The sequence below is a fragment of the Triticum aestivum genome, chromosome 4D (assembly GCF_018294505.1).
Source record: "Triticum aestivum cultivar Chinese Spring chromosome 4D, IWGSC CS RefSeq v2.1, whole genome shotgun sequence".
Lineage (NCBI taxonomy): Eukaryota > Viridiplantae > Streptophyta > Magnoliopsida > Poales > Poaceae > Triticum > Triticum aestivum.
This window is the reverse complement of record NC_057805.1, coordinates 493,883,690-493,897,078: the sequence shown is the minus strand read 5'-3', so window position 1 is coordinate 493,897,078 and position 13,389 is coordinate 493,883,690. Positions and strand designations below refer to the sequence as shown.

The 13,389-nt window shown below is 39.3% G+C and overlaps 1 long non-coding RNA gene across 1 annotated transcript; it reads right to left on the bottom strand.

The window, feature by feature from the left end:
• Window positions 1-2,772: 2,772 nt before the first annotated feature.
• LOC123100549 (uncharacterized) lies at window positions 2,773-4,135 on the bottom strand. Its single transcript, XR_006448430.1, has 3 exons — window positions 3,653-4,135; window positions 3,152-3,226; window positions 2,773-3,064 (listed from the first exon to the last, which is right to left on the bottom strand). It is a non-coding gene; the product is annotated as an uncharacterized lncRNA (long non-coding RNA).
• Between the last annotated feature and the right edge of the window lie 9,254 nt (window positions 4,136-13,389).

Here is a 13,389-nt window from a genome sequence, read left to right as displayed (position 1 = left end):
AAAATTAAAGCTTACATTTTTTCCGGTCGCATGTTCTAAAATGTAATATTTTGTCGGTCACTCATACCAAGTTTCAGAAGTTGAAACTTAATGAAATTTGAAAAAACTCATCAAAACAAATTCAAAATTGTTCATTTGAAAGTTCTCCTCGCCAAAAACACGAATATGCAAATGAAATTTAATTTAGCCTTTTGCGATCTTCTTAAAAAACGTGCTTTCTCGTTCCTAAAAAATAAAGAACATGATTTCCGTTGGTCCTAGTGTGACTGCTTTTGCCAATACAAATACTACTTTTGTGATCTAAACCATCTTATATTAGTTTACAGAGAGAATGATGGAAAATGTTGCATGAAAATTTTAAAAATTCCTACGAAACACCCAAGATCTAATCTATGAGATGCATAATAATGAGTGGGGAGTAAGTCTACATGCCCTTGTAGACTGAAAGCGTTAGCGTATGTAACACGGTTGATGTAATCATACTCTTCACGATCCAATCCGATCTAGTGTCCAACGGATGGCACCTCCGAGTTTAGCACGCGTTCATCTCAATGGCGTCCTCTCCTCCTTGATTCAGCAAGAGAGGGAGAGGAGGTAGATGAGATTGGGACCAGCCCAATGACAAGATGGTGGTGGGGGCAGCGGAATTCCGGCAGGGCTTCGCCAAACACATACCGGAGAAACGTGGGAAGAGTTGGGAGAGGCAATTGGAAAGGGTCAAGGGGTGGTTGCCCCCATGCGCCTCCCCCTCTTTATATAGGCTAGGGGCAGGGGAGGGCGTCCAAAACCCTCCTAGGGCCGGCCACAAGGGAAAAATCCTTTTAAACTTGGAGATAACATCTTATCTCTATATTTAACCCTTTAAATTTAGAGATAAGACCTTATCTCTAGATTTAAACAACATGTGCCTTTGGGGAATGGTGCGGCCAGGCAATGTCGGCTATAGCCCCACCCCTCGGTCCATGTGGGCCCTTCCGAGTCGTTGGGCCCCACGATGGAACCCTCGGAACCTTCTAGAACCTTCCCCGTACTCTATCAAAAATTCTCGTACTTTTCCGGAACCCTGAATAGGACTTCTCATATACTCCCTCTGTCCCAAAATAAGTGCCTTAACTTTGTAGTAGCTATAATACAAAGTTGTACTAAAGCTGAGACACTTATTTTGGGACGGAGGGTGTGTAAATATTTACCTCTGGACCGTTTGGAAGCTCCTCATTATGTCTCGGATCCCATTCGGGATTCTGAACTACTTTCGGACTTTCCACTATTAATATCTCAACATTATCTAGCGTTGCCGAACGTTAAGTGTGCGACCCTACATGTTCGACAATCATGTAGACATGACTGAGACACCTCCCCGGTCAATAACCAATAGCGGAACCTGGATGCCCATATTTATTTCTACATTTTCCACAAAGATCTTTACCGGTTGAACCACAATGTCGGGGATTCAGTTAGTCCCGTATACAATTACCTTTGTCCGGCGATATTTTACTTACCCAACATTCGATCGTCGGTATCTCCATACCTATTTCAACCTCGTTACCGGTGAGTCTCTTTACTTGTTTCATAATAGTTGTATTACCGAGAGGGCCCAGAGATATCTATCCGTCATACGGAGTGATAAATTCCAGTCTCAATCCATGCAAGCCAACGAATACTTTCAAAGATTTGTAGAGTATCTTTATGATCACCCAGTTGCGAAGTGACATTTGAGAGCACACAAAGTATTCCTCAGGTATCCGGGAGTGACATGATCTCATGGTCTAAGGAATAGTTACTTGACATGAAGAAACCTGTAGCAAATAAACTAAGTGATATGATCTGATGCTAAGCTTACGGTTAGGTCTGTCCATCACATCATTCTCCTAATAATGTGATCCCGTTATCAAATGACAACTCATGTCTGTGGTTAGAAAACCTTAACCATCTTTGATCAACGAGCTAGTCTAGTAGAGGCTCACTAGGGACACGGTGTTGTTTATATATCCACACATGTATTTAACTTTCCGATCAATATAATTATAGCATTAATAATAAACATTTATCATGAACAAGGAAATATGATACTAATTAAATTATTATTGCCTCTAGGGCATATTTCCAACAGTCTCCCACTTGCACTAAAGTCAATAATCTAGTTTACATCGTAATGTACCTAACACCCATAGAGTTCTGGCGCTGATCATATTTTGCCCGCGCGGCCCGTGTACTTATCAGCCATACAAAGCCCAGCGTACGTGACATACCCAAACCCTATTTGACGCCCTGATTTTTTTTTAATTTTCAAAAAATATGCACGGGGGATTCAAACTCTTGTTGTGTCTACTTGCTTTCTTTTACGCTCCTTATGTGCACTGAACATTTCTCTAATCTGTTCTGTTATATAAGTAAGCACATAATTGGGAGGACTGACATCCAACTTGGGTAAGCGAAAGAATTAGCAACATAATTTAGGAGATGCCTATCTTTTGTAGCATGGAAGTCAGACAGTCAACAAGTTCTGAGCAGAAAAGGTAAACAACATCCACGAAAAGGTAGACTCGGCTCCTTCACTCATGCTTCTCTGAATTTCTACTTACTAAATCCAGTACATGCTTTTCTGAATTTCGACAACATAAGTTCAGTACATGCTTCTCTGAATGTTGGCCTGCCAATTGGTATTGTATTGCAGACTTTGAGAGTACTGTATGCAGTCCATTTGTGCCAATGGATTACCACATTTTTATGTTACTTTTAGGCCATTTGAATGAAAGGACTATACGAAATCTCTATGACAATCTACGACAAATCATTTTGTGCCAATCAAATTCAGTACATGCTTCTCTAAATATCTGCAATACAATTAAGCAAAAATTGTTCTTATATGTTGTCCTGAAGAAAGCGCTTTTCTGAGACAGCACATCGATAAACACCGCTTATCAAGCAACACCATCAGAGGAGATCAAACTCTTAAAAGGGCTGCAAGCGAATAGAACGTACCTCAGAAATGGGTTGCTTGCTATTATGAAAGCGAGTTGCACTTGGTGTGTACACATCATTCAGTGAATCCAAGCTTGCTTCCCTTCACATATGCAAGAAGATTTCACAAAAGAATTAGCAATCAAGGAATATTTGACAATCACAATTAGACTAAGCAAGGAAGATGTACCTGCACTGTGGCTAAAACACTAGAACCCAACTTCATGTTGTACCTGTCCCATAGCTGTTTCCGTCAGAACTAAACCTGTTGTCAGATATACAACAATGCATCTTGTCAAAAATGAGAACACAGATTAGCTATAGCATCCAGAATTACATGTAAGAATGTTTAGACCAAACAAGACTAATCAAATATGCCTTATTGGTATGGCATTATATAGAGATATTATGTACTCACTGTGAATAAACTACAAATAAGTTCCAGCTTAAGACTGCAATTGTACCAGTGTAAAAGAGCAGTTTGCACAGCCTATAGAATTGCATGAGCAATTGATTACATAAAAACATTCATGATTATTAGATCACACTTATGCACAATATCTAAAGTAGCCAAGGCATGAGCTGGTGGCAGCAGTGGCGCGAGGCGTGGTGCTGTGGCTAGGGCGGCGGCGTTAAGGCGCAGGCAGCGTCGGACAGAGCCGAACCGAGCAGAGGGCGGATGAAGAAATACCAGTCACGGGCGAGGTGGGGAGGGCGTCGACCATCCACTCTGGAGCACGTTGTACTTGGCCACATGGTGAAGCTCGCAACACGCCCAACCCATCGGAGCAAGGCGGACTCGCCGGCGCTCCTCGGCGCTCGCTCCGATTCTGCGTCTTGTCCCGCGGGAGGAGGAAGTAGGCGCTGCAGAACCCTCCAGCGCTCACATCGAGTCCGCGACCGAGGATCTGGTGGAGACGAACTCTGCGCCTCCGCCGACGGAGGTGGATAGGCAAGGGAATCGCGTCCGTCTCAGCAGCGGTGGGGACTAGGGAGGCAGGGGAGCGGCGGTCCCTGCCCAAGCAGCACACAGCAAGGGAGGGGGAGGGGGAGGGTCCCTGCGCCGGCGGCGGGAGGGCGGTGGCGCTGCTTGATGCTTGTACTGTGTCCGTGCGAGAGAGAGAAAGATAGGTAGGAAGATGAGTGTGTCAGTGGTGTGTGTTGCCACGGGGTGTGTGTGTGTCCCCGATGGGTATCAATGTGTCATCTTTTTATGAAGTCAGGCCGTCGGGGCGAGCTTAGGTTGTGAATCAAATAATCAAATAAAGAATCCATTGGCATCTAATTTTAATTTAAAATTATTAAGATTTTTGGGTAGCTTTTATGTTGAATAAAATATGTCTGATGAGTATGAAGCTATAGAAAATATATATTACTACCATGGATCCACGGAAGCGATTTTGGTACATATTTTTGAAGTTCATTAACAGTGAAGCAACAAATAATATCTATGCCATGCGCATAAAGAGGTGGACCTTTATCAGAGAATAAATAGTGTATAGTGCTTAATATTTTGTTTTTAAATTGTTGCTTCAAATTAGGATTGAATTGTAATATTTTGAAAACAAATAATAATATATTTCCATGCTTTGTCAATTTTAAAAATTGTCGTGTGTGTAAATCGTACATTGCACTCACATTGTTATACCGTTAGGCCCATGATACCCTATTTAGGTGGAAAAACTAAATAAAATTCAACTCGATTATAAATAAATAAATTTCAAAAGACATGTGTTAGAGCATCTATAGCCGGCCTCCTCAAATCCTTCTAAAATGTTCGCGGACGCGCTCGGTCAATGACCTAACCGGACCCCTCATATTATTTCAATATGTCCTGACTGTCCACAGACCCTCATATTGAGACCAAATCTATGGGGCATATGAGGGTTCGCGGACGTGCCGGTCAGTCCGCCACGTAGGACGTGGCCCACCCGAACCACCTTTTCTATCTTTTATTCTTTTTATATTTTTATTTCATCTCCACCCATGCAAGTGACCGCACATACCCCCTCTGTTCCTTTTACTCCGCATATGCGATTTGTTTTATGTCAAACTTCGTAGAGTTTGACCAAATTAATATGTAAATATATCAATATCTATAATATTAAAGTAATACAATATGAAAATTAATCTCACAAGGCATCTAATGATATTGATTTCGTATTGTGAATGTTACTCTTTCCGATCCATATTACTTGTTGTCTTAGAGTTGTTTAGATACATATGTTGTCTTAGAGTTGTCTAGTCAAAGGATGTGTGTAAATCGTACAAGTCTAAGACAAGTAATATGGATTGGAGGGAGTAATATTTTTTTCTATAAAATTGGTCAAATTTTATGAAATTTGACTTCAGACAAATCTTATATGTAGAGTAAAAAGAAATAGAGAGAGTATAAGGAAGACAATAAGTATGGCTGCATGGATGGACAAATAGTGACTCAAAACGGACATGCCTAGATAATGACCCGGTATGTCCACAGGCATTTAGGGGCCAGATTTGATAATTCCGGTTGTAGATACTCCTATATTATAAGAGACGTGCGTTGCACGTGCACGCTTACTAGTAGGTGAAAACAAGACAAAACTATAGGCGCTGGTTTCATCTAATTTGGATGAACGCTATTTGAAAAATCAGGACCAAGCTGTTTTACGGAAGAAAAATAGCTACGGCTAAACGAATTTGAAGTCTAATGTATAAATACAGAGACTAATTGGTAATCTAATTATTCTACCGTACTAGAAGTAATAAGCTACGGGAGTATAAAAAATATGAAGAAAAATACCTTTATAAGGTACAGAAAAAACAACTTTGGAGAGAGGAGACAATTTTCAGAAGTCCCGCCGGAGAGGAGAAAAAATATTTTTCTTTAATGAATCTAGTCAAATCAAAATATTGATTTAACCCAAATCGGATGATTTTTGGAGACTCGGCTAGGCAATATGGGACTAAACATGTACGTACGTAGATGAAAAGAAAACGAAACAGAGAAGACGCTTCGCATGGGCCTAAACGCGTAAGGCGGTTCGGCCGGCCGCGCAGCTGATGTTTTTTTTAACAAAATTCGGCCTAAGTAAAAGAAATAAAAAAGGCTGGCTGGGCCTGGCCCACTTAGGAGAAGAAAAAAATGAGGCGCCTGCTGCCACTATGCTACGCGTATGGGCGATAAATAATTATGGGCTGCAAGTACATTTTTTTAAGTAGAACAGAAGGAAAACCGAATAACAAAAATGAAATAAAATTTTACATAGGCATATTATATATTAAAATTTTCAGAAAACTATTTTCAACAACATGAGAATTTTCCTAGCATCAAATAAAATCCACAAAAATTCAAATAAAGCAAAGAGTGCTACTGTTGCAATAAACCTCATAAAAATCATTTTAAAAATACCAAAATGATTTCAAATTTATTTCTCTCCAATTTTCTATTGTAGGGAATCATTTTACCCTATTTTCCATATATTTTATTTTTGGAGAAAAATAATTTGAATAGAAACCAAATAACTCCAAATTGAAAATAATTTCAAAAGGACTTTGAATTTAATTCTTTTAAAACTCCCAACTCATATTTTATATAATTTGAAGAAGTCATTTTATCTTCTCTCGTGAAAATCATTGAGTTGCATAAAGTTTCAGAATTGGAAATATTTACAAATGAAATTCAAATATTTTCAACACCCCTTTTCATTTAAATAAATGGAAGAAGTCATGTCATCTTCTCTCCAGGGTTTTGTGGTGAAAAGAATTTGAATTCACGGAGATCATAAAATGCAAAATGAAAGTCTGGGAAAGTCCTTTTATTCCCTCTCATTTAACTTTCAAAAAGATTCGAATTTCACTCAATCAATCACACAACAATCAAACAATCAATCAAATCTATCTATTTATTATAACATTCCAAAATTTAGAATTTTGGGATGTTACAGTGATCCAAGATCACATTGAGTCTATAGGAAAGCCAATACTATTAAAAGGGGATGAGGTGTTGCTTAATGGCTTGCTTGCTCAAAATGCTTAGTGATATGCTTCAAAAGCCCTCAACCACTTTCTCATATCCACATATGTCCCAAACTAAAAGTCAAACTCGGCCCCACCGATTTGATCCATCTGGCGCCACCAAGTTCATTTGACATAGCCACTGCCAGAAACCCTAGTCACTTCGGTCTCACCGAAAGGGATCTCGATCTCACCGAGATGGGGTTGCAAACTCTCTGTTTCCCTTCGTAACGTTTCGGTCTAACCGAGATGAGCGATCGGTCCCACCGAGTCTGCAATGCAAACTCTCTGTTTCCCTTTCGTAACGCTTCGGTTCCACCGAGACGAGCGAATCGGTCCCATCGAGTTTGCCTGACCAACTCTCTGGTTAGCTTATTACCAAAGTCGGTCCAACCGAGTTTGTGTAATCGGTCAAACCGAGATTACGTTATGCCCTAACCCTAATGATATCGGTCCTACCGAGTTGACATGTCGGTCCCACCGAAATTGCCTAACGGTCACATTATTTACTAAATCGGTCCGACCGAGTTTTCTGATTCGGTCCCACCGAGTTTGGTTTATTGTGTGTAACGGTTAGATTTTGTGTGGAGGCTATATATACCCTCCACCCTCTCCTCATTCGTGAGGGAAGCTATCAGAACGTGCCTACACTTCCACTACTCATTTTCTGAGAGAGAGCCACCTACTCATGTGTTGAGACCAAGATATTCCAATCCAACCGTATGAATCTTGATCTCTAGCCTTCCCCAAGTTGCTTTCCACTCAAATCAGCTTTCCACCAAATCCAATCCTATGAGAGTGAGTTGAGTGTTGGGGAGACTATCATTTGAAGCACAAGAGCAAGGAGTTCATCATCAACACACCATCTATTACCTTTTGGAGAGTGGTGTCTCCTAGATTGGTTAGGTGTCACTTAGGAGCCTCCGACAAGATTGTGGAGTGAACCAAGGAGTTTTTAAGGGCAAGGAGATCGCCTACTTCATGAAGATCTACCCTAGTGAGGCAAGTCCTTCGTGGGCGATGGCCATGGTAGGATAGACAAGGTTGCTTCTTCGTGGACCCTTCGTAGGTGGAGCCCTCCGTGGACTAGCGCAGTCGTTACCCTTCGTGGGTTGACGTCTCCATCAACATGGATGTACGACAGCACCACCTATCGGAACCACGAAAAAAACATCCGTGTCTCCTATTGCGTTTGCACTCTCCAAACCCTTCCCTTTACATTCTTGCAAGTTGCATGCTTTACTTTCCGCTGCTTATATACTCTTTGCATGCTTGCTTGAATTGTGTTAAGATTGCTTGACTTGTGCTAAATTGTTAAAATCTGCCTAGAACTAAAATTGGGAAAAGGTTAAGTTTTATTTGGTCAAGTAGTCTAATCACCCCCCCTCTAGACATACTGTCGATCCTACAAGGGTACGAAACTACCTCAAAGCTATTCTTTTTGATCAATCTATCCTAGAATTCGTACTAAAATAACAGCAAGCCAATCTTTCCGATCGATCTCATCAAGAGTTCATACTAAAATAACACCATATGATACATATCAACAACTCTAAAGTCACCTAGATACCCCAATGTCACTGCGAGTACCCGTGAGTTAATTATACGATATGTATCAAACAATTTAAGATTCATAATACTCAATCCACACAAAGAACTACAAGGAGACCCCCAAAGTTTCTATCGGAGAAAAGATAATAAAAACTTGCATCAACCCCTACACATAGATTACCCCAAAGTCACCTCGGGAATCCGCAAGTTGAGTGCCATAACATATATCAAGTGAATCAAAATAATACCCTATTGTCACCATGAGTATTCATATGCAAGACATATATCATGTGTTCTCGGATCTGAATACGACAAGACAAAACTTCAAAGGGTAAAGATTCAATTCATCACAACAAGTGTAGAGAGGGGAGAAACATCATATGATCCATCTATGTTAACAAAGCTCATGATACATCAAGATCGTGACATCTCAAGATCACGCGAGAGAGAGATTAAACACATAGCTACTGGTACAAACCCTCAGCCCTGAGGGTGGACTACTCCCTCCTCATCATGGTGGCCGCCGGGATGATGAAGATGGCCACCGGTGATGATCTCCCCCTCCGGCAGGGTGCCGAAACGGGCTCCCGATTGGTTTTCGGTGGCTACATAGGCTTGCTCGGCGGAACTTCCGATCTAGGGTCTCCGTGAGGGTTTTTGGAATATTTGGGAGTTTATAGGGCGAAGAGGGGGTGCGGGAGGCCATCGAGGTGGGCACAATCCATCGGGGCGCGGCTGGGGGCCCAGGCGTGCCCTGGTGGGTTGTGCCCCCCTCGGGGCACCCCCAGGTGCTGCTCTGGCCCATTGGTAGTCTTCTGGTCCATGAAAAATCAACAAAAAGTTTCGCGGTGTTTGGAGAACTTTCATTTCTGCACAAAAAACAACACCACGGTAGTTCTGCTGAAAACAACGTCAGTCCGGGTTAGTTCCATGCAAATCATACCAAAACCATATAAAATTATTGTAAACATGGCATGAATACTTCATAAATTATAGATACGCTGGAGACGTATCAGCATCCCCAAGATTAATTCCTACTCGTCCTCGAGTAGGTAAATGATAAAAGAAATAATTTATGAAGTGTTAATGCTAGCAAAGTGCACAAGTTTGATCAATGACAATTTCAATAACTTTTCCTAGCATCATAACATCAACTCTTTCTTATAAAACTTATTATAATAAAGTAGCAACCAATTCACATGTTAAGGTTCAAACAATGAATTCTCTTGAAACTCAACAACCTATGTTCTCAGTCACCAAGCAATTGTAATTCAACTTATTCAACAGAGTCTAAGTAAGAGCTCCACATACTCAACCATCATATAGTTTTCTATGATTGCTAACACTCACCGCATACACATGAGCAAAACGTTTCAACCGGACACATAGAAAGATAGGGGCTTATTGTTTTGCCTCCCAACGTATTCACCTCAAGGGTGATGTCAAAAATAATAACTCATGCTACCCATATCCAACTGGATATATGTGCCTAGATCTTTCCTCACCACATGATGCTTGCCAAAAGAGAAAAATAAAAAGGAATAGAGAGAAAAACTTTGACTCTTTGCATAAAAGTAAATACTAAAAAGTAAAAGATAGGCCCTTCGCAGAGGGAAGCAGAGGTTGCCATGCGCTTATTTGTTTGTATGCTCAACCCCTTAGTGCAAAAGAACATCACGTTATATTGCCCCTTGTGATGGCAACCTTTATTATGCAGTCTGTCGCTTTTATTCTTTACCATCACAAGTTCGTACAACGCTCAATTTTCTCTTACACTAAATGATCTCACACTTTTTAGAAGCAATTTTTATTACCTTATTGCACCGATGACAACTTACTTGAAGGATCTTGCTCAGTCCTTAGGTAGGTATGGTGGACTCTTGAAAATAAGATTTGGGTTTAAGGGTTTTTGGATGCACAAGTAGTATCTCTACTTGGTGCAGAATTTTTGGCTAGCAAAGATGGGGGGCAAGCACTGCATGTTGAAGGATCTATGACAATATAACTTCTATGTGAATATGAACAAGCATAAATCATTACATTGTCTTCCTTGTCCAATGTCAACAATTTTGGCATATAATATTTTGGTGGGGGCTCACAATCACAGAAGATTTCCAAGATATTGTATTTACATGTGAAATTTCTCTTCCTTCTACTAATCATTCATGAATTGCCTGTATGACCAATATTGTGATTGTCAAGCTTCAAAAGATTTCACTTTCTAAACCCAATGTGAAGCTACCACTAGGCATGATATGAACATATAATTTCAACTTCATGATGTTCAATTCATTCAACAAATTACTCATAGGATATAAGTGAAGCATGAGAGTAAATGACAAGCTACTCCAAAAAGATATAAGTGAAGATCAAGCGAGTAGTTATGTAATTGGGTAGCTATTTGAGGATTCTCTCATTTAAAAACTTTCAAACATAAGTATTTTATTAAAACATCAAGCAAAACAAAACAAAATGACATTCCAAGCATAGCACAACTCATGTGAAGAAGCAAAAACTTAGGCTCAACCGATACTAACCGATAATTGTTGAAGAAGAAAGGTGGGATGCCTACCGGGGCATCCCCAAGCTTAGATGCTTGAGACTTCTTGGAATATTAGCTTGGGATTCCTTGGGCATCCCCAAGCTTGAGATTTTGTGTCTCCTTAATTCCTCTCATATCACGGTTTCCCTAAATCTCAAAAACTTCATCCACACAAAACTCAACAAAAACTCGTGAGATAAGTTAGTATAAATCAGTGCAAAACCTTATCATTCTCTACTATAGAAAATTACTAAAATTATTATTCAACATTTCATACTAAATGCCTCTACATTTTTAATACTCCTATCCTCAAATAGAATCATTAAACAAGCAAACATATGCAAACAATGCAAACATAACAGCAATCTGCCAAAACAGTATAGTCTGTAAAGAATGCAATATTCATCATACTTCCCTTACTCCAAAAATTCTGAAACAATTACCACACTTTAGAAAATTTATCAGAGCTTATTTTGCAAAAAGTTTCAGCATTTTATCGTATTCTGACTTTTCTAGGGAATTTTTGCAACATCGATAAACTTTGTGTTTTGAAACAGCAACATGTATACTTGCAAAATAAGCATGGCAAAGGCTATCATTGCCACTTTTATTGAAATAAAAGATGCAAAACATTATTATAAATAACAGAAAGCAAATCCTAACAAAATAAATTGACGCTTCAAGCTAAACACATATCATGTGACGAATGAAAACATAGCTCCAAGTGAGGTTACCGATAATGTTGGAGACGAAAGAGGGGATGCTTTCCGGGGCATCCCCAAGCTTAGTTGCTTGGATCTTCCTTGAATATTACCTTGGGGTACCTTGGGCATCCCCAAGCTTAGGATCTTGTCACTCATTATTCTCCTCATATTGACATCTCATCCAAAACTTGAAAAGTTCGATCACACAAAACTTAACGGAACTTTGGGAGATAGGTTAGTATGACAAAGAGCAAACCGTTCCACTTTGGTACTGTCAAAGAAAAGATTCATAATTGTTTCCACACAATGCCTACTTTGGCATATCATTTCCACAATTTATATTGAGCAATATAAGCGATAGAAATCAGGAACAAGCAAACTATGCATTGAAAATATAACCTGTCAAAAACAGAACAGTCTGTAGTAATCTGTACTCAAACCATACTTCTGCTACTCCAAAAATTATGAAAAAAGTAGGACCACGTGAGAAATTTGCATATTAGTCTTCTGCAAAAAGAATCAACTCAAAAGCACTCCTCTGTTAAAAATGAGAGTTATTTTCGTGAGCGCAAAAGTTTCTGTTTTTTGCACAGAATCAGGTCAACTATCATCCACACTATCCCAAAGGCTTTACTTGGTACTTTATTGAAACAAAAGCAATAAAACATGATTACTACAGTAGCATAATCATGTGAACACACAAAAACAGTAGGTAAAAGTGTAGGATTGTCTCCCAACAAGTGCTTTTCATTAATGTCTTTTAAGCTCGGCATGATGATTTCAATGATGCTCACATAAAAGATAGGAATTGAAACACAAAGAGAGCATCATGAAGCATAAGACTAGCACATTCAAGTCTAACCCACTTCCTATGAATAGGGATTTTGTGAGCAAACAACTTCTGGGAACAAGAATCAACTAGCATAGGAAGGCAAAACAAGCATAACTTCAAAACTTTCACATAGAGAGGAAACTTGAAATTATTGCAATTTCTACAAGCATAAGTTCCTCCCTCATAATAATTTTCAGTGGCATCATGAATAAATTCAACAATATAACCATCACATAAAGCATTCTTTTCATGACACAAAAGCATATAAAACTTATTACTCTCCACATAAGCAAATTTCTTCTCATCAATAGTAGTGGGAACAAACTCAACAAAATAGCTATCATGAGAGTGAAAATTAAAATCATGGTGACAAGTTTCATGGGTATAATTATTCAATATAGCATACATGTCATCACCATAATCATCATATATAGCGACCTTGTTCTCATAGTCTATTGAAGCCTCATCCAAAATGGTGGATTCATCATTAAATAAAGTCACGACCTCTCCAAATCCACTTTCATCATTATATTCATCATAAATAGGAGGCATGCAATCATTATAAAAAATTTGCACATCAAATCTCGGGGGACTAAAAATATCAACTTCATCAAACATAGCACCCCCAAGCTTATGGATTTGCATATCATTAGCATCATGGATATTCAAAGAATTCATACTAACAATATTGCAATCATGCTCATCATTTATACCAAATATTCTATTGAGTTCTTCTTCTATCAATTGAGCACAATTTTCCTTTCCACCATTTTCATGAAATACATTATAAAGATGAATAATAT